We start from the raw sequence: 23,611 nt of genomic DNA on the forward strand, positions 1-23,611 counted from the left end.
TTCCAATGAATTGTAAGGTTCCATATTGTGTCGGCACTTTGGAATGTTTAGGTTCGAAGTAGTCAAAGGAAGAGTTGTTCTGGGACAATTAATGGAAAAACTGAATGATATTTTAGGGAATTTGTTCAAATAATCAAACATTTAAAGATGTAGAATGATTTCTTCACTGTTCTGAGCAAATAGCTGTTTCTCTTGTTCTTAATCCGGTTATCCTCCAGGGTCTGCTTTTCCCTCGGACTCAGCGAGGGATCCCACCTCTACCGCCTCAAGGGCCGTGTCCTGGAGTTTCAGACTCGGGTATACTCTTGTTTTTGCTTGTGGTTAGGCAACCCTTCACATTGGTATGGAAGAATAGCGGTATATAAAGAGCCTTGAGACCATAAAGCAGTAAATCTGACCTAAGCCTAACTGGCTCCTGCCGGCAATTAATGGAAGGAAAGAACAAAGGTCAATTAAGTCCGCAGTTGTCACAAGAGAAAATCCGTCATAAACCTGCGACTGTAGGGGTTCTGGTGCCAGGTGTCAGGCCTATTGTATTAGGTTAACAGATCTATCCGTTTTAATACATTGGGTGTAATATACTGCAGTTAAATATTTAAATTATTCGCGAATAACCATTTTGCGGATGCGGGTGTGGATTAAGGAAGTGCGGATGCGGTTATTTTTTATATCCGTGCAGGGCTCTACTTGTTAGTGATGGGCAATATGAGACGAGGTCTCGACATTTCTCGGGATTTCTCAAGACTAGCGTAGGCACTATTTCTCGCGAGTAATTTAGAGAGCGTTGTCCCCGCATTGTGCGGCGAGCAGCGTGTCGTAGGCCTACAGGTAGCCGGAGCTGACTTGTTTGTGCCGAATATGCGAATAGCCAACCACGGGCCTTCTCAATTTCGTAAATACGTGTCAAGAAGCGACTAGGGCGGTCATTTCTACCGAGGTCCATTTTGACGCAGTATAACAATTATAAAGGATACGCATTCTGGCAATGCATGCACTGGTAGGTACACGAATGAGTGGCTTATTTACAGAACCTGACGGCTAATGTAGGTACATGTACCTGAATACTAGAGGCGTGCATTTTTCGAACTCCAGACGAGGTAAGATGCGCCTTGGTGCATATGCAACCACCATTGTGCACGAGTGGAATGTGTAATCTGAAACGCTTGAGATTGCTCCAATTCTTTCGACGGGTAGGTGTACATTGTTATCAGACCCCACATTCAGTAACATGACCGACCACTGCTTGTGTTTACGGATATTTTGGTGACTCAGGAAATAATTCCTTAAATGTTATATTGTATTCGTGTCATAGCTAGGTACTTCGATATATGACTGTGCAATGTGAAACTGTGTCTAGTTGTACGCGACAACTTGAAGACTATGTCCGAAACGCAACGTACCGGTAAGTCCTGGATGTCGGTTATTTTGAAGAGATGTCATAGCACAGCTCGCCTTGTTGCTTATTCAAAGTAAGTAAAATACGTCGCAGAATTCTTCTGGGATGATCCGACACTTAAACACACAATATAAATGAAGAGGAATAGTCACAGAACACCTCCGACCCGGTATGAATCACAAGAAGCTACCCTACCGACAACGACTGTGAGGCATCCAGGTAGGTTTACATCCTAATAACAGTTATTAAATTATACGGGTTATTCAGCTAAGAAGTCCACCTGACATAACTCGTGAACAGTTTAAGATACGGTACTGGCATTCTGTCTTCACTTTCGTTAATGGTACCGGTATTAAGGAGTTCATAGTTCAACATCTCTGCTTTCCTAGGCTTTTGACAAAATTTATCGTCAGACACGTTTCCATATGACAACTGCTGATAACTATCAAGCTTACACTCGTAGTTACTGGGACGCTTCGCAGATTGCAGCACAGGAGAATCAGTCTAGAGATTCTCGGGAGAGTCTTGAGATCTGCTACCTCAGTCTTGAGAGAGAGCATTGCCCATCACTAATAAAAGGCACTCAAGTAGCATCTTACTGATTTCCATATCCAGTCTTCAATTTTCTGTCAGTTCATTTCCCAAGTATACAAAGTGTTCTATTTCCCGTTTGTTTTCCATTTCTTTACTTCCTCTACTCATCACCGTTTCCTTACTCTTCTGCCATACTAAAATTTCTGGTAGTACTAGGAATCGAACCCAGGCCCCAAGGATAGCAACCAATGTCTAACCATTCCAATGCGGAGGGGGACATTCCAGTGAACTTGCCAGAGATTGCACTCATCGGCCATGTATTGGCTTTGCTGAAATGGGGCACAAATCCTACCGAGGAATCGCACTGCGTAAACTCCTGAGATGTCTAAATATATGGCTGTTTAGAGGAAGTATGTTCAATTTCCATAATAAGTAAAATATGTACAGGTTCAGTCATTAAAAGAACACCCAGGACTATGGCCATAGTTTAAATGACAATTTTTTTTGTGAAACAGTGGTATCTTCATTGTTGTTGGGTACATAGCTGGTTAGTTGTACTCTAAAAACTTCCGTGTGTTAACAGGAGCCCATCATGTTTTCAAGAGGCAGGAAATTAGTAGCATTATACCAGTAAGAAAATAAGCTAAATGTAAAAACTAAGCCTGGTATAATGCAAGTGTAGTGATGTTTTTATCAGCAATTATCTTCAAGTATTTTGAACAAACTCAATTCATTTTTTACTTTACTGTGGGGAAAGAAATATCAGTTCCTTAGCAGAGAATCTACATTTTAATTTCGACCTAGATTTAACAGAGGCTGTTGGAAATTCAGAATTATTCAAGTAGAGAGGAATTCAAGGAAATACAATCAAAAAACAAAATCCTTGAAGTAGGACATAACCATTTAGAAGCAGATAACATCCATGCTACATACAAAAAAGTCAACAGCTGAAGTACAACTTCCAAGAGACTGGGCCAATTCAATTCTCATGGTTCCCAGAAAATTTCCCATAAATGTAAAATAGCTGGAACAAAGGAATTTTAAAATCTCAGAATTTGTTAAACAATCTGCTTGTACACAATTTATTTCAGATGGATATTCGTTCAGTTTAGAATAAAATAAAATAGATAAAATACTGCACAGATTTTAGGAATTGCTTCCTGCAAGCTCAGTTATTTCAGTCAAGAACTTAGATCGTAATAGAATGACAACCCAGCATTTATGAGCACTAGAACAGCTTACACCAAGTTCGAGTGGAACCTCTCCTCTTCCAGAAAGGATTTAGTTATTTTCTTCCTACGTACTGAACGAGTTGACCACGTGGTTAGGGGAATGAAGCTGTGAGCTGCACTGTCGGCAGACCTCAAGATGGTTTCCGTGCTTCCCCATCTTCACACCAAGTAAATGCTGGAGCTGTACTATAAGGGCACGGCAACATCCTTCCTATTCCCAGTCCTTTCCTATCCCTTTGTCGCCATAAGACCTACCTGTGTGTGACAAAGCAACTTGTCAAACAAAAAGAACTCTTCCTTACATCAAGTCAAGCAGTCTCATTCTATTTTCAGTTCATTCACACTGCATTCAGAAGAAGCCAAGAGAAAATAATTGCCATCAGATGAAGAAAGTGAATATGGTGACAGTAAATTAAGTTAATAATACAATAATAAAATAATAGCCTTGTTTGAAATTTTTATTTTTAAGAGCAAAATTATTACAATAAAAACAAATAAATACAGGCATTTAAATACATTAGTAAACATTAGTAAAGGCACATAGAGCTAAACTGTAAATAGATGTGATAATTTCATAGGTAATACATTTCATATTATTCCATATTGAAGAGCAATATAATGTAAAACAAAACCTAAAAGTTCCCATCTATTCAATACAATGTTCCTTTAAGAGTGGAACATGGTCATTTTTTTGTGTGAGTGTGTTTTTATTCCTTGTTCTATAGTGCTTTTTCCAGTTTTTTTTACAGGTTTTCTTGAATAACATAAGATTCTATCAATTCACACTCAATTTGGAAATATTTCTGTCCAAACACCTAGGAATTTGAGTAGTATTGAACAGGCAGAAACCCTTACCTTTTGTTTTACATTAATTGTCTTGTACCTGAAAAAAGTTAAAATTTGCTTAAAAATATCCTCCATATAAGATGTAAATAATTACATTTTTGTAATAATTGTTCATGCTTTAAAATAAAGAACTTGTATAAAAAAAGGTCACTCAAGATTTTCATGCAAATAAAATATGTCAAAAGGGCCTATGTCCTTAAAACTACAGAGCTAGACTTTCTTAAATACGAAAGAAAAATATTCTACTTGCTCAGTTCATATCCATACAGAAATAAGTTTACATTTAAAATGAGTTGTTTAAGAATTATTATAAAATAAGCAAAACTTCAAATATTCAAGCTCTAAATCATGTTTTAGACATTGACCCTTTTAGAAGAAAGTTACAAAATTGCATTTACTTAGTTAAAAAATAACTCCAGAAAGTATGAAAAAGAGTAAACAAAATTTAGCAGCTACACTGGTCATTTACTTGACAATAAAAGCAATAAGTTTTAAGTTTTTCTTCTCCTGACAGTCTTTTGTGGTCCTTTCGTGTTTTGCATGTACACCAAGGGCAGCAGAAACAGCAGACAATTAACCCTGTCGCAGCAGTCTTCACCACAGTTGCAACTACAAGATTCTTTGTTCTCACCATTAGTGCTCTTGCTTTTCTGGCCATTACTATCACAATTGTCAGGTATTGACATGGCTAACTCTGAAAACAGAAGGAATGAGAATACTTACAAGAAACATTTTGCTTTGAAAAATGTAACTTAAAAGCTTTCTAGTCGGTCGAACACACAAGTTACATATCAATTTTGCCGTAACACATCAGAAAAAAACCTGAACAAGGAATAAAAATGCAGACTATTAAAACAAAAAAATGTTTTGTTTTGTTCTTAAAAGGACATCTATTAAGTCATTCAATATTTGGATGTATTTATGTTTATTTCTGTCCAAAGACCTAGGAATTTGAAATTTGGAACTTCTCCATGAAGTCCTGCTTTGTCTTCACTGTAGCATACAAAGTTCCAAATTTCAAATTCCTACTTGTTTGGACTAAAATATTTCCAAATGTTTAAGTGTGTAGTGTTATTCCTTGGGGTTGTTTGTGTTTTTCTTTTTACAGGAATGTTATAGTGTAATATTTAAATTGAACTTGTGTGTTCGACAGAAAAGCTTTTAACTGAGTCAACATTGGAAAGTATGGCTTCCTTTCTTAAATTTTACTTGGCGAGTACTCGCTGTCAGATAAAGCTACCACACAGCGGTGCTAAAAACATATCTGAAGGCTAGCTTGCATAGCTCAAGGAAAACTGTTGATTTCCTATTCTGCTTTCGGTTAGAAGTTTTTATGTGTGCATTTGCATAAATTATACTTCTGTCAATCCTCAGTATTACGTATAACTAATTTGACAACATTGCTAAGAAAAATATCTGAAGGTTGGCCACCTATTTCCTATTCAATGATCTAGAGCAGAGGTCCTCATGTTGGGCATTGTATCCCGTGAGCACCCAGCACTGTAAGTGGGCAGGCTGGCAGGTGATGAGCGCAGCGTATGCTATTCAACCAGTGACCCGAGTTTGAAATGAAAGGAGAAAATAATGAAAGGAAGAAGGCAGAAATCCACATCATTTCCAATTTACGTTGTAAGAAATAAGTTATTTATGTTCAGTGTAGTTTATATATTTTGTCCAGACACAATAAATAGGCTTACAATCTCAAATATTTTTGTAATGTACGTAATGAATTATAATTTCCACTATACAATTTTATGAGGTGCTTTAGAAACATTTCTAATATAATGTGGAGTTAAGGTGGATAAACTGTGGCTTGTGGTTGTTTGCGTTAAAATTATGTGATAAACTTGCTAACAATCCAATCGTGCTTAGCGCGAATAACATTAGTTAGGTTACTTTTTGAAGGCATACTCTACATCTTGTAGATACGTAGGTAGAGTCATAAGTCATGGCAACTATTTTTTTTCTCGCAAACAGGAGACGACACGGAAAAATCTAATATGCATTTGAAAACGTACGGTATGTACTTACGTATGATGTCACTAGATGGTGTATGTACTTTATGGGATGAAAGGAGGATAAAAATAGAATTGTTATGTAAAGTTTCCAGAGAATGTAGACGAGTATCCTTGGAAAACACTCTGTTCTGATCTGTAGCGACTGTTTTCAAAATTGGATGTCGCCCTTCAGGCAACTGCTTTTATCAGTCACTCGTAGTATGGCTTATCCATTGTTTAATCTGCCTTTGGCCTAGTAGGTTTTATTCGCCCAATTCCTGTTGGATAGTCGCACTGTAGCTGTATCTGGGCTTTTATTGTTAGCTCACGAAAATGTATTTGAAGTGTTTAATGCTAAAGCAGTTTCGAATCGGCGAGCACCCTTGTTGGTTTTAATGAAGGAAAGGCATTATATTTGGCTGCGGCCAGTCTTTAAGACTCAGTGCATTGTAAAATGCCTGGTTCTTTTCCTTAACCGATTTGTGGATCTGGGGCTGTGTTCTCGTTCAAGGCTTATTGCCTTACTACTGCTTTAAGACGTTTAATTGGTTGTAGTTTAGCTTTCCTTTAACTTAAGTGAGATTATGGTAGACATTTTTCGAGAACTGGCTGGTGTTAAATGAATTGTTTATGTGTCACATGGGTCTCGTAATGATATTAAGCTTTTGAAGCTTAATTGTAACACATTTTTACTGAAGTTATAAAGGATTTTATTCCTTTGCACCAACCTACAGATTTATGTAAATTATACTAGTGCAAGTGTCCTCAAACACTTGTAAATCTTCCTCCTCTGCCTCAGCATTATACTTAATTATCTCTTGTAAAAAAAGGAAAACCGAAGAAGGGGAAAACAGTCTTTAAATAAAGATGATGTGCTTCCCCGAAGTTGTGCGCTCTATGCCCAGGTCCCGGCCCGGACACTTCTTTCCTCTATCTGTATAGCATGGTACAAACATAATTAAAGCTAAGAAGTGTTCTATCCCCATTTTACACATTTTTATAAGTTTTTTCCTAGACGTTAAATAGTAATTTATTCTAAGACATGTCGCGAGCACCGATTCGCAACACGTCCTTCCGTGGGAAATTATGGGGCGAGCGCATCGAACGAGATTCGATCCGTGACCTAGTCAGAAATCCCTAATACTCATGAGTAGTTTAAGTGTAATATATAAAAGGAAGATACAGCAAGAAACAGTGGAAGTGAATGAGTAAGTGTAATAGAATATCAGTGCAGTGAATAAGTGCAAAATTGCAATTGTGATTAAAAGCATTTCTTAAAGCTAGTCTCAACTTGGAACATTTCAGTGAGCTGAGAATGAGGCAAACTTGTGCAATCAGAATATTGGTCAGAGAAACAAGTAAACAGACTACAAGGTCATAGAAGCTTTTAGAGGATGGACCAGGAAAAGCAAACCTGTTGTTGGTCACGTAGCAAGGTGCCTTGTAAAAATAAGAACGCACGCTGTGGTGCAATAATTCTTTCTAGAAAGAATCTCTGGAAGGTCACCAGTCACATGTACATCCATGAGACGGGTGGGACCACACTTGGAAGTAACCAATAGGAAACTAACAGATCAGTAATGTGAGAGAACATAGTAGTAGGGGATGACTTGTTCCAGAAGCTCAGAGAAATGATAAAGGGGAGTGACAAAGGAGCCTCTTGGTCATTTGGTCATCATTCTGGTCATTCTGTGTCATTCTGTTGGTAGTAATCCTGGTGTCATTCAGGCAGTTATTCTATAACATTGGAAAGGAACGTTCTCTTGGGAAGGGACAGACACTAGATCACTTGGCAGAGAAGAGACAGAATAAAGTCAGTGAAGATACCAGTATACGAAGTTAGTCAGATTAGGCAGTAGTTGAGCCTGCCATCAGTTAGTAAAGACCGCAGTATAAGAAGTTATTCACATTAGGCAGCAATTAAGACTGTCAAGCAGTAGAACTGGTTAGCAGTGTCCCACAGGGTAAAGTACAGAGACAGTACTTAGAGCGCTCACTGAGTGTTCGAAGGAGACTGTAGCTTCAGTTAGTATTCACCTTAGAGTTCTGAGTTCGAGTCCTGAAACCGTCAAGGAAGATTCAGAGGAACACCACAACCAGGATTCAAGAGAGAAGCAAGAAGAAAGAAGCTTCAAAACCTGAGATAAGTATCAACTAGTTAAGAAACTTTAAAGACTGAAGGGCATTTATAAATGTTGTAAAGTGCAACATAGAAGTATGTGTATTTTCCAAGGAAGTCAGAGACTGATAAACTGGTTATTTAAAAGCAATATTGAGAAGAGAATAATTACAAGTGTGATGTAATGTTATTGGAAGGGTATATTTGATAGTTTGTTTAAATAAATTAGACTAAGAATTTAATGGTGTCAGAAAGTGTCTTATATAAAGGTCAATCTGATATTCGAACCCAAGTCCTCAGCCCGTCCTGTTCTTAGAATACGACAGACAAACCTGTATTCTGCCCAGCATTATTGGTAATTTCACTTTATGCTCCTTTCACACATATTGTATAATACAAAATAATTTTGCTATACTTTCCGGTGTGATTTATGGAATTCTCTTTCCATCATCCCAGTATTTACCTGTCTCCCTACACACAAAATGTACCTCTTCCATTTTTTACTTCACATAAATAACTTCATAATATCTCCTTGACCTTTAGTCTTGGAGACACCCATTAACTACCTGTCTATACCCTTTTTTGTGTCTTTCTTTCTTGCATCATTTGTTGAAACACAAACAAAATACTGTGTCACTATAATTATGGTAGTCAACAAAATTGAACCTTTTGTTTGCCAGATGCGCAAAAAGTGGTCATAACTACATCAAACCTCCTGAATACAAAAATAACAGTAAAATCTTCCTAACACATAACGTTTTTGTGCAACAGTTTAACTGGATTCTGGCAAAAGCAACAAAATAATTCACTATATTAGCAATTGTAATCTTGTCATTAATAAATATACTGTACTTAAACTGTACTTAATTTATTCACTCTGGTCATAAAATGTATTTCCAAGTCATTAAATAAAATTATTTTTTCAACTGATATAATCTCATGAAGAAACTTTATGGAGCCTAACACAAACTACAGTAACATCAGAATGAAACACGAATAGTACCTGTAATTGTAGCACTCAAATACGCAGCTATAATAAAATATATCACAATTAAGGGAGGTATTTTAACATTTACAGTTTTACTTCCTTCTGCAGAATCGTCACTTTCTCTAACTAAAAACCAACAGTAGCAGTTCATAGAATGCAGCTGGTAGAAATTCGCAATTCAATGCAGTGTCCATGAAGTTAACCTTTCATGGTGGCATGTGGGGCGTGGCCTACTGTATGCCTCACTAACGGGGAGGAGTTGAGATTGGATCGTGTGCAGTTTCTGACAATCTCCATCAGCATTTTTCAAGATACTTTAACAAGAAGCACTAAAATTTTAACATGATGCAATGCATCCAAGAACTCTAGAGCCTTATTTTAATTTCATATTTTGTGTTGTGCACATACTTCATCCCACATCCTTTTAATACCTTTTAACATCATTTGTGTTCGTACATTTGTTTTAGCCATTAGATGTATTTGTACAGTTTTATATTATGGCTGATGATGGCCAGCCAAGGCCGAAACTAGTTTCAAGATTAAAAATGTAATGTAAACATCGCATAATATAGTATTGAAAAGGTGGACCATTAAAACATAAGTTTATTATTGTGATCAGAATTCAATACAGATCAAAACCACGAAGTCTATATCCTATGATTTGTGCACTAGTATGGAGATTATAGGTAACGGTAGGGACGCTCTTAGAGGCAGCCCCGCCCAGGGAGTGGCACCCCTGCCTATGTGAGTCCCAGAGCACACTGACCCGGTGTGCAACATCTGGTAAAGGGTCCCAGCTCAGAGTAACGAGTGTGAAGACCTGAACGGCAGCAAAAGCAGAGAATATGATTCGGTACGGTGGAGCTGGCGGAGGAGGCAATCCAATCCTCTGGGGGTACGTACAGATGGAACCCACTGCCTTGTGGAATGAGGGATCCTCAAAGGCTAAGGGAGTAAACCCCAAAAGAAAATCCTCAATTACGTTAGACCTAGCAAGCCAGTAAAAGAGCTTATTTGTAGTTTCTTTCAAAACACACAAAACACCCATGTATCAACTAAATTAAGATGCCAGTATGAGCATACTCATGTCAGGGATGACTATGGCCTGATGATAGACAGGGACTTGCAAAAATCCTAGAGGAGACTAACACGGATTGGGACCATCAACTTACTCAGTCTCGCAGGATAATGTAAGAACTAGTGGACCTCATGGAAAGGAGGAAATTAATGATACTGGAGCTGTGAAATCAAATGGAGAGGGAAAGGAATCAAGAAATTAAGAAAACAGTATACACTGTATTGGCATGGAAATGACAAAAAGATGAGGAATGGTGTTGGTTTTATCATGGGTAAAGATCTAGAAGTAGTCTGACATTCAATATATTAGTGAGAGAATAATAAAGGTGACTGTGTATTTAGGGAAAGAAAAACGAACTTTGGTACAGGTTTATGCACCTCAAACTGGATGTTGTGAAGAGGATAAAAACCAGTTTCTTGATTTGGAAAAAGTTATTAGTATCATTATAGGAGATCTGAATGCACAGATTTGGACAGATAGAACAGGATGAGAATGTAATGGGACATCATGGATATGGTGGAAGAAACACAGGTGAACATCTTCTCAACTTCTGTATGAGGAATGGGTTGGTGGTGAAAAATAATTGGTTCAAGAAGAGACAGAGCCATAAGATAACAATACAGTTGGGATGGAGTACAAAAGACTAATTGATTATGTCATCTCAGATGAAGAAAGGAGCAGAATGGTAACATTTCAGAGTAATACCCAGCGAGAGCCTCTATTAGTAGCGGACCTGAGAAACTTCTGCACTGAAAGTACAGAACAGGAAAATGCCAAAAATCAAAGTATGGGAACTCCAGAAAACATAAGAGAACCGAGTATCAGAACTGAATAAAAATCCTGTTACCAAGAGATGAAAGGAAAACTGGAGAGGTAGAATGGACCAGACTAAGGGACACATTGTTTAAGGAAGCAACTGAAGTTTGTGGAAAGACAAGTATGAAAACAAGGGAGAAGGAAACACCGTGGTGGAATGAAAGAGCGAGAGCAGCTATCAGGGAAAGAAAGGGATCAGGAGAAGAATAAACCAGATCTTACTAGAGATGAGGCAAAGATCAGAAACTATGAACAATTATACCAAAACAAGAAACTGGATGTTAAAAGAACAGTTATAGAAGGAAAGACCAAGGCATAGAATATATTCACCCAAACTGTAGGAAGGCAGCAGAGGCAATAAGAAACTACTGTATAGTGTTATCGGAGGTAAAAGGAAACCAAGTGCCTTAATGGTATTCATTGAAGATGAAAATTGATATCTGGTTAGGACAGCAAGTGAAATGAGAAGTCCTGAAGAACAATTTCGACCACCTACTGAATAGACCAGTTCAAGAACAAAATACAGAACCGGAAATCCAAGCCTACAGTGAAGAACCTCTCATTCCCTGGACAGAATCTGAGAGAGCCTTAAAATCTATGCTTAAAGGAAAATCTTCAGGTGCAGATGAAGTGAATGAGGACATGATAAATGCAGCAAGCATCCAGGGTATACAATGTCTGTACAGAGTACTAAATGCCATATGGACAGACAAAATACCTGTACATTGGAGCAAGGGCGTTATTCTCCTGTTGAAGAAAGGCAGGATGGATACCCACCAATTATAGAGAAATAACACTGCCGTCTCATTTAACCACAGAGGAGCAATATGGATTCAGAAGTAACGGATCAACAATGGATCTAATTTTTAGCACCCGTATGCTGATGGAGAAGTATTGGGAAAAAGGCAAGAACCTGGTCATTGTATTCCTGGATATAAAAGGCCTATTATAATGTTATAAGAGAAGATCTCAGAGTGCCTGAGGAAAAGAGATGTGCCTGAAGGACTGGTAAGGAAAATTCAGATGTTTTACCAAGACTGTACTAGCTGTGTACAAATTGGGGAAGGTCAATCGTCATGGTTTGAGACCCAAGAGGAGTTCAGTAAGGAAGTGCACTGTCCCTACTACTGTTCATCACTGTTATGGACAATATAATGAAGAACGTCAAGAAAAAGTTAGGTGAACTGAATGCAGTGGCCTTTGCTGATATGATTTGGGATGAAATAGAAGAGGAAGTACAGACCAGACTCAATGCATGGAAATTCCAGTTCCAGGAATATAACCTCAACATCAAGACCAAGAGAGTGGTGATGGCAGTCAACAGAGAAGGGTGTCCAGCAGTATAAAACTAGGAGACCACCAGCTATAGTGTGTGGATAGTTTTCCTCACCTTGGAGGTGTGATCTCCAGTGATAATTTGGTCAGAAAGGAAATTACAGAGTGCAAAAAAGATCAGAATTCTACCAACAAGTAAGAACTCTTATGGGATGACATGATTCCAAAACTGGCCAAACTGATGACGTTTAACAGCTATTTCATACCAATATTTACCTATGGCATATAAGCGTGCACCCTTACAAAAAGAGATTCATCAATACTGCAAGCATCAGATGAAATTTCTTAGATCCACCATCCAGAAGACCAAGATGGGCAAGTTAAGAAATGAGGTCAGAAAAGAAGCCGGAATGAAGACGTCCCTATTAGACGGAATCGGCACATCCAGACTACGGTGGTACAGGCATGTGACGAAGATGGAGCCTGCAAGAATAAGTTTGGAAAGACAGGTGGTGGGGAAAAGACCTGCAGGAAGACCTAAAGCCCAATGGATGGACATGATCAGGGTTGATCTAGTTACCCGAGGATGGACAGTGGGTGATGTTCTCCATGCCAAGTTGTATATGGACAGGAAGAAGTGAAAGAGGCTCATTAACAGTACCTGGGAAACTGGAACTGTACAATGATTATGATGATTGTATGGAGATTATTCTGGACAAGATCCAAAACCTTTTTTTGGACCAGACATGAGCATCTCTAACAGGAGGTACACTTCCAAGTGTCCCAGTTGATTGTAATTGTCTTTCGAGATTTTAGAACTTATTGGTCGTCCAGTCTTCTGTCAGGAAACCACTGATACAGCATTTCAACTCATTTCCCCATAAATTAACATAATTTACTCTTCTCTGGAATACATTGCGAATGAATGAGCAAGTGCTGTGATCTGGTAGGTGTGGGCAAACTATCACCATTCCAATGGGGCATCATTATCCATTATGTTATGAACTTCATATTGGTCTGTGGTGCAATTTTAGTATGTAAAAAACTAATTAAAAAATCCCACCTTTCCACCACTTTTTCAAATGAAAAAGGAAAAGAAAAGAATTCCGTAAGGTTATTCTAACCACTACACTATCAATACCTAGATTCCGCAGAAGACTGCCGCCAAGACAACATGAACTATATTTGCTAGAAGTGTAGTACTGAACTATGGTCCTCCCACCTCAAAAGGTAACTACCAGAGTTTTAAATTATGATCTATCAGTTTCATGTCCGTATTGATACTTTTATTCACAATCACAAAGAATGGGTACCGTCCACCTAATCAATACTTTATTATGTCTTCAAACTTCACAGAGGTCATCCTCAATCGATCAACACTGATCTGCATTTAGGGGAGTCACGCAGGTGGCAGATTCCCTATCTTGTTTCCCTAGGCTTTTCTTAAATGATTTCAAAGAAATTGGAAATTTATTGAACATCTCCCTTGGTGAGTTATTCCAATCCCTAACTCCCCTTCCTATAAATTAATATTTGCCCCAATTTGTCCTCTTGAATTCTAACTATCTTCATATTTGTTCTTTCCTACTTTTAAAGACGACACTCAAACTTACTCTTCTACTAATGTCATTCCACGCCATCTGTCTGTTGACAGCCCGCAACATACCACTTAATTGAAATAACATGAAGTTATTTATTAGACCACCTAATCAATACAAAATCGTCTTGGATGATTTACATAAATTTGTTAACTAATAGTGGTACATGTTTCGCCTTCCCTGAAGGCATCATCAGCCATAGTCTTAACCTTAAATTAAAAATAAGCATCTAAATAACATGTAATAATGAAATGAATTTTAAAATCTTGAAGAGATTTGAAGTAAAATAACATTAAAAATAACAATGATGGTTTAAAAATACAATGTGATGAGATATAATAGTGGAAGTATTAACAAAATTAACATTAGAAGGCTGCTAAAATAAGTGCAATGGATAAAACAACGGATTGTTATACAACAAGTAGTAAGATTGCATAAAGTTGATGGTCTGGCGGTTAAAATTAGACGATGGCGAAAAATCTTATATAATCAAAGTAAAGAAGAGAGAATAAAAGTCAAAGTTAGTCGAGAGATCCGAAGTTAATCATGATTTTGAAGATAAAAGACGAGTCAGAGGCATATGGTGAAGTTGTAGAACACGTTGAGGATATGAAGTTGTAGAACAGAATTTGAAGAACAGTTTCAAATAGGATCTCTATGGACCATCTCAAAATTTGAAGTAATGCTCAAATGTTGTAAATTGTGAGTTTGTAGATATTCTAGTGGAATCTGTAAAAGGAAGCAAGAAACGTAGAGTTAATTGTGTGAAAAGATATTTGAAAATATTGAAGTAGAATCGTGTGCACTTACCATTTGACGGTGACAAAGATAGCTTGTAACGTTATGAGTTAGAAGTATTTGCAACAGTAGACTTCTTGCTATGTGTGTTATAGCTGAAGGTTTGTACCGGAGGGGGATCTGTTTGCGTTGACGTAACTATTGGAGGGGGGCTGCTATTGGTGGGAGGGAGGGAAGGAAGAGAGTGTATTACTGCGCGTGTTGTATCGGTGTAAGGCTATTGGAGGGAGCGATGTTACGGTGGGTGTGGCTATGGGTTTGGTTGTATTTGAATTAGAGGTACTAGCGGCAGGGGGAAGGGAGGGAGGTATATTAGCTGTAGGGGAGGTGGGAACGCTAATTGATGCGAGGTTGAAGATTTTTAAGAATATGTTGGTGAGGGGAGTTGATTCTCGTAATAAAATAAGAATCTGTTCATACTATTATATGCTTTTTCAACTAGAATATCTACAAACTCACAATTTACAACATTTGAGCATTACTTCAAATTTTGAGATGGTCCATAGAGATCCTATTTGAAACTGTTCTTCAAATTCTATTCTACAACTTCATATCCTCAACGTGTTCTACAACTTCACCATATGCCTCTGACTTTCGTCTTTTATCTTCAAGATCATGATTAACTTCGGATCTCTCGACTAACTTTGACTTTTATTCTCTCTTCTTTACTTTGATTATATAAGATTTTTCGCCATCGTCTAATTATAACCGCCAGACTATCAACTTTATTTTTATGCAATCTTACTACTTGTTTAACAATCCGTTGTTTTATCCATTGCACTTATTTTAGCAGCCTTCTAATGTTAATTTTGTTAATACTTCCACTATTATATCTCATCAATTTGTATTTTTAAACCATCATTGTTATTTTTAATGTTATTTTACTTCAAATCTCTTCAAGATTTTAAAATTCATTTCATTATTACATGTTATTTAGACGCTTATTTTTAATTTAAGGTTAAGACTATGGCTGATGATGCCTTCAGGGAAGGCGAAACGTGTACCACTATTAGTTAACAAATTTATGTAAATCATCCAAGACGATTTTGTATTGATTAGGTGGTCTAATAAATAACTTAATGTTATTATTTCAATCAAATATCATCAATACGGACCAAAAATTATATTTATTACCTGTAACATACCACTTAGTCGAGCAGCTCATCTCTCTCAGTTCTTCCCAGCCCAAACTTTGCAAACATTATTGTAACGCTACTCTTTTGTCGGAAATCGCCCAGAACAAATCAAGCTGCTTTTCTTCGAATTTTTTCCTGTTCTTGAATCAAGTAATCCTGGTGAGGGTCCCATACACTGGAACCATACTCTAGTTGGGGTCCTACCAGAGACCTCGATGCCCTCTCCTTTACATCCTTACTACAAACCCTAAACACCCTCCTAACTATGTGCAGAGATCTGTACCTTTATTTACAATCCCATTTATGTGATACCCCAATGAAGAGCTTTCCTTATATTAACACCTAGATACTTACAATGATCCCCAAAAGAAACTTTCACCCCATCAATGCAGTAATTAAAACAGACTTTTCCTATTTCTGGAACTCAACCTGACTTAACTCGTTTATCAACATACCATTGCCTGCTGTCCATCTCACATTATCGAGGTCACGTTGCAGTTGCTCAGAATCTTGTAAATTATTCTATACAGAATAACATCTGCAAAAAGCCTTACCACTGATTCCACTTGTTTACTCATATCATTTATATATATAAGAAAACAAAGGTCCAATAATACTGCCTTGAATTCCCCTCTTAATTATTACAGGGTCAGATAAAGCTTCACCTACTCTAATTCTGAGATTAATTTTCTAGAAAAATAGGAACCCATTCGGTCACTTATCTAGTCCATTTGCAGTCATTTTTGCCAGTAGTCTCCCATGATCCACCCTATCAAATGCTTTACACAGGTCAATCGCGATACAGTCCATTTGACCTGAATCCAAGATATCTGCTATATCTTGGCTGGAATCCTACAAGTTGAGCTTCAGTGGAATAACCTTTCCTAAAACCGAACTGCCTTCTATCGAACCAGTTATTAATTTTGCAAACATATCTAACATAATTTTAAAAAATGCCTTCCCAAAGCTTACATGCAATGCATGTCAAACTTTCTAGCTTGTAATTTTCAGCTTTATGTCTATCACTCCTTTATAGACACGGGCTACTATAGCAACTCTCCATTCATTTGTTATAGCTCCTTCAACCAAACAAAGTTAACTTAACATATAATTTTAAAACATTACTAAATCTAATGAGGAAAGTCACATGGTGAGTGATAATATTCAATTACTCAATGATATGTGTCCTCTGGTTTAAAAAACCAATTTCTATATTATGACATGCATATGTTACTTAAAATTCTGGTGTACTGTTCGTGAGTAACAGATAATTAGTTAAAATACAATTTTTACACTTAGAATGTTTATGGCACTCTTGAGGTACACTAATTCATGTTGGTAAAGCATTGTGTATGTTCACAGATATGTTTGTACAAAGTATTCTAGAATGTTCAATGATGTGAATTGTTTAGCTTGTGCATTCATACAGTTGAGAATGTTGGATGATTTACATCGAAATATTGTGGTACGTCATTAGTTTCCTTGGTACTAATCTCATAAGATATTGAATAGGTGCAGATGCTCCCTCCTTGTAGTTGTGTTGGACATGCTAGTAATCTGCGAGAACAGAGAAGAAAATGAAGTATAAGAGTTTTGTCAATAGAATGTCTATTGAACATGTGGAATATGTGCTTATTTACATAGTACTGTTGACTGGTCGATGTGTACAGTTAGGGAGCATGTCGTGCATTGCTCCGTGTGCGTCTGGGGCTGGTACTAGCAGTTATGGAGAGGTTACATAATTAAACATTCTAGAATGCTTGGTAGAAACATATCCATGAACGTATGCAATGATTTACCAACATGAATTAAACTCTAAAGTGTACCTCAAGAATGCTATGAACATTTTAAGTATAAAAATTGTATTTAACAAATTATCTGTTACCAGTACTCACTAACAGTACACCAGAACTTTAAGTAACATATGCATGTCAAAATATCGACGCTTGTTTTTTAAACCAGAGTACACACAATATCATTGTATATTTTAATATTATCACTCATATCATATGAATTTCTTCATTAGATTTAGTCAGTGGCGTATGCTGGGATCAAGACATAAGCTACCACTAGACTTAGGTTACCCCTTTTCGATGGTTGGTTCAGTGAACGTCAAGCCTTCAGCGTTTTGAGCTTCAGCCAATAGCCAACGGAGAAGCATGTGTTGTGAAGGGTACTTCACAAGCTACTGCCCTGGCCTTTGCTACTGCATATGCTCAACCCCTGATCAGTGGAGATGGTAGCCTAAGGTTTAGCAAATTTAGTTTTCAGAATCAACCCCTTCACACTGTTAATTACCCTGGCTTGGGGACTGGGTGTTTATGACATCTTCGAGATTGGTTTTATCCTCATTAGGACACCATCAAGTCTATAGCTAAATATAGCATCAAGACATTGGCAAATTTGCCATACAAGTGATTGATGTGTTACATCCGTTGTATTTTCAATGAAAAAAATTATATTTCATATTTTAATGGAAGTTATTTATATAAAATTCAAACAAAGCCTCCAGTTATGCTTATAGCATCCCATCTGATGCTAAGTACCCCTCTGAATTGCTTGGATTGTTGATCTACTGGAGGCTTCGTTTATGCTATCTTCGTGGATTATACCAAAGCGTTCGATGGAGTTAATGGAAGAATTCAATTTAGGAAACTATCTTGGGACCAGGGAATCCACTATTGCACTCATTGGAAGATACACTAAGTTCTAACTGGCTTACGGTTAGTGATAAAGTAGGCCGGTCTGGACTTATAACCCAAACTAATAGCGTACTCCAAGGTGACCCTTTCAGCCGAATGCTTTTCAATCTGTTGACTCATGTCATCAGCGAGGTGGCCTCGGAAGATATTGCCATGTTCCTGTACGCTGATGACATGATATTGCTATCAAAAAACAAAATCCCTCCAGCAAGGACTCAATAAGCTAAACGAACGGTCTCTGAGAAATGATCTAGAGATAAATACCAGCAAAACAAAAGTTATGAAATCTAGGCAAGGAGGAAATATCTCCACAGAAGATTTGAGTGTGGCAATAAACTAGAGCTCGTAAACTCTTATCGTTATTTAGGCTTAACCTTGCAAGTAACTGGGAAGACTTGCTAAACACAGAGGAACGATGCATTGCAGCGATCAAATCCACATTTGAAATAAAGAGCATTGAGAAACTATCAGTAAAAACTGCCCTCATTCTCTTTAACATTAAGATAGCACCAATAGCCTGCTATGCTATCAGCAAAATATGGACGCACCTCACTATGGCCAACCTGAGGAGAGTGCAAGTTGTGAAAGCCACCTACTTGAAAAGAGCATTACGGCTACACGGAACAGTTCGGACACGGTTAGTGTACAAACTGGTAGACACGGACTTTTTCATCAGGGAAATAATGAAAAGTAATCTAGAATCTACCCCAGCATATGAGGCCCACATCAAACAGACAGCAAAAGCTTGCAGCAATAGATCCAGACTTGTACGAAACTCCTGCAATGAACACAGATGTATGGAAAGAGCCAAACTTTGAACTCCGACACGCCTTCACACGGACTGCAGTGCATGGCTTTCACCACAGAATTTGTCACCAACGAGGTTACCATCATGCTTCAACCTAGTGTTCCTGTACACTCTGAGGCTTGTATTGTCCACAGTACCACTTGATTGATTGTAAGGAGAGGATAAATTCCCTGAATTTCTATGCAAACGATGAAAACTTTGAAGGGACCTATAACCATTCTTTGTTAAAAGTACAGTGTGTTTAATAAATCTATAAAATTCAAACACAGTTATCGATACTGAGATGGATGAAATGAGTGTCGCTGGCTAGTGACTGCTACTAATTGCCTCAGGTTTGAAATGTGGAATGAACAGCCACATGTGTGAAGAGGGCGGTGCAAGATGGAATCTTAAGTTATGCGTGTGGCCGGTATTTTTTATTTTGTGAAATACTGGAGTTCTTGCTTGCGAGCAATTCTTTTCTTGTGCTATAAATGATATGACAAATGTGTGTTCTAATATAAATGATTCAGTTTCATGTACTTGAAGTGTAAATATCAAAGAAAATGCAGGAATGATACAGTTTTGAAATATCACACCAATCAGTAGTTCAGCAGGCATGAATGTAGGAGCGTCAGGGTCACTCATTTCTACCGCGCAATCCAAATCAAATTCTAACCATTGTGTAATTGAACGATTATTAAGAGTTAACTATACTTCCCTTTATGGAGAAAAAGAGGATTTATAAATGGACAACCGCGTCCAACTATGAATATAACTACACAACTTGAGTCTTGTGTTAGTCATTTCAACAGAAATATTTATAAAACTGAATTTCAACAGAAATATTTGTAAAACAGACCATTGGATTAGTGGATGTGAGATCTTTTTTTAAAACTTTGTTGGCCTTGTTTGTTTTCTCTTGAAAAATGTGTTTGGAATGATTGTTTGCATTGATGTTGGCAATTTTTTTCGGTTACATCCCCTAAACCCGAAGTCAGGAGTTGCTGCTGCATTAAGGTACGAACTCATCCAGCAGCATCTTGCAACTGTAGGTAATTGATATTCCTGAATATTTTCCTTCAGTATGGTCTTTCTCTGTTGTACGATTCTGTTCGTATAAATTTCATGTCTGCAGAGGTTCATAAATTTTGTCCTGTAGTCATAATAGAAGTAACATACTCTGCCACTGTTCAAGTAATTCAGAAGTAGAGCTGCTCATTAGTGTGCCTGAACTAGTTGAACAGTATGATAAAAGAAATTTCAACTAAATTCTGGATTTTTAGCGAACATGTAGATATCTATTATTTGAAGCCATTTGATTTCAGTCTCAACTCTTTCTTCAGTCCACTGAAACTAATTGAGTAATAAATGTATAAACTACTAGCAAAAGAAAACACATGGCAACAGTAGTGTATTATAAGTGAAAAAGGAACAACTCAATCTGTAGAAGACAAACTGTACATGTTATGTATGTTTGTACAGCAAGTGTGAATATGAGGGCTTGTTTTTCAACCTCTGATGGACTATAAAAGAGTCCGACATAAAATGTCTATCACTAAAAATTTAGTTTCATACTTATTTTTTTACATAATCATCAAAATGATTTAGGCATTTGTTTTATCATAACACCAGCTTTCCAATGCCCTCTGCAAAAAAGCCTGCCATCAGTGAGGTAAAGTGCATCTTGACAGCCTGCTGAAGTTCGTTTGTACACCATAAATGGAGGTTTTCGATCAGTGACCTTTCTACAGCAATTCCAGACATTTCAAAGTCTTCTCTGTACACAATGACTTAACACTTAGGATACTGGAAACTTTGTTCACAGCGTTGACCATCACATAACTCAGTGAATGGCGTAAACTAATGTTTCTCAAGCAGTACCATAGTGTGGACGAAGAGTTTTAAGAATCTATTGTTACCGTCAATTAAACTTTGGTCCTGGGTGATACTCCAGAAACCAAAGAACCGTCTAAGCAGTGGATGCATCCTTGTCCAAACAAGCCAAGAACATTTAACCCATTGCCATACTTTGACAGAACCTTTCGTTCTGCGATCGTAAGGTGGTAACATACTTCGGACACTTCCGTCCCGGTACATGGAATATTTTTAAAAGTTCATTACTGTGGTTAGGTGGTCAGAGAGATTTATTCTGATTGTTTTGCAGCATACCCGATAGATGTCATGATACCTGATGCTATTTTCTCTGTGTAAATAGTAATTGAGCTGAAGTACAGAAAATAAAAAGCACCTCAGTTTGCTGCTAGTTGTAAACAATCATGGCAGCATCCGAGCACAGCATGGATGAGGCTATTCATAACTGGCTTGGAAATAATGATGTTGAAAGTAGAAATTATTCTCCGGAGTGTGAAAAAACTTCAACTGACAGTGATGAAAGCGATTCCGATTTCAGTTCCAAGGTGATAGTGCCAATCAAATCTACGGGACAAAACCAGAATGCAACAAGAGCGGGTGAGAACTCTAGTAATGATACTTGGAACTGGGATCTTGTTGACAATATGTATGTTTCTGTAACATGCAAACCAGTTTCTGAAATTCACTCTATAGTGAGGAGGAAGTTGGGGAATAAACCAAAAGTGGATGTAGTGAATGAATTTCTAACCCCACAGTTCTGGGACCACGTTACAAAGGAAACCAATGCCTATGCCTCTACATTTCTTGCTAATTTATCTGTTTCCCTTGAAAATGGTTGAAACAGAGTAATAGAAACTCCTATATTTTGTGCAACCATGCCATTCAAGCACAGTTTCTATAAAAAAATTATTGCATTTTAGTACAGACTCCTCCGAATTAAATCATGACCAACTAAGGAAGGTTAGACCCGTTATAGATTTACTTTTGGGCAGATTCAAATTTGTGTATACTCCAGGAGAAAATATTTGCATTGATGAATCGATGAAATTCAAAGGCAGACTTATTCGTTCAATATAATTGTTTGAAGAGAGCAAGATTCGGTATCAAGGTGTACAAAGTTTGCTCTTCAGAGAATGGCTATTGTTGGAATTTCAAAATATATACTGGGAAGGATTATGAGCAAGGATTTAGCTACAGTGATTCATTAGTTACCAAGATGATTGTTATTGACATGTGTATGGGTCTTTGGGTGTCTGGAGAACTTTGTACATGGATAACTGGTACAGTTCACCATCTTTGGACAAGATTCTCCTGGAACATAACACATGCTATTGGCATGGTTAGGGCAAACAAGGAACATACCTCATAAGTTCAAGGAAACACAGCTGAAGAAGGGTTAACTTATTTTTGCTTCAGCAAACAAAAAAATCCTAGCCATAAAATGGATTATTAAATGTTAAACAATTTATTGAAACCACCTATTCAATACTAGTTAAGTCAATAAAATAGAACTTTCCTATTCTGATAATACCTACACTATAGTAAGTGAAGACCCCACACCAAAAATTCATCACAACTTACAGATTTTGTTGAAAAATTTACCCTTCCTTTTGCAAGAGCAAGAATATCAAAAACTTACTATCATGAATCCTAAACTACCAACTGCAAAAGCATTACCCAAAATCCATAAAAAAAGAAGTTCCTGTGCACCCTATCATAAACAGCAGAAACAGTCCCACATGTAAAGTCTCAAGATTTTTACACTATTTTCTTAACACTTTAAATTCAACAATGAAGCATACGTAAAAAATTCCATTGAATTCTGGAAAAGTTAACATAATTTAAACTACAACCTAACAGTATAATGGTCTCATGACATCAATATGTACTGAAGCATCCCTATTAGTAATACTATAAATATTATCAAAGAAAACCTTTCCAAACACAGTAATTTAAGCAAATTTGAAATAAATGACTTAAATTGAGTTTTGTTTTGAACAATAACTACTTCACTTTTAACAACAAAATCTACCATCAAAAAGGATTGGCAATGGAGGATCCTGTTTTGGGCATTTTAGCCAATATTTTCATGAATAATCTAGAGGCTAACAAAATTGTAAACAAAATCAACTGTCTACCTGTGGATAAGATTTGTAGATGACACATTTGCCATCATTGATAAACAGCAAAACTAACAGCAACAACATTTTAGAATTTCTTAATGGACTCAATAACAACCTTTACAAAGGAAGATGCAATCAACAACTCTTTAAACTTCCTAGATGTAACCATAAATAGAACCCTTAATAAATTCAAATTCCAAATCAATAGAAAACCCATTTTTTCCCCTCTGACTGTAAGAAAAGAATTTATGCACCTGCATTCTCACAAATTAGCAACCTTCTACAGCTTAATTCATAGAGAGTTTATAATT

The 23,611-nt window shown here is 37.2% G+C and overlaps 1 protein-coding gene across 1 annotated transcript in view; it reads right to left on the bottom strand.

The window, feature by feature from the left end:
* Positions 1–3,890: 3,890 nt before the first annotated feature.
* Positions 3,891–23,611, bottom strand: part of LOC136876544 (mitogen-activated protein kinase 15) — a 103,919-nt gene continuing 84,198 nt past the window's right edge. Inside the window, exon 9 of the mRNA XM_067150584.2 lies at positions 3,891–4,702. The gene's annotated coding sequence lies outside the window, so the exon portion shown is untranslated. The remainder of the gene's footprint in view (positions 4,703–23,611) is intronic.

The sequence above is a fragment of the Anabrus simplex genome, chromosome 6, assembly GCF_040414725.1.
Source record: "Anabrus simplex isolate iqAnaSimp1 chromosome 6, ASM4041472v1, whole genome shotgun sequence".
Lineage (NCBI taxonomy): Eukaryota > Metazoa > Arthropoda > Insecta > Orthoptera > Tettigoniidae > Anabrus > Anabrus simplex.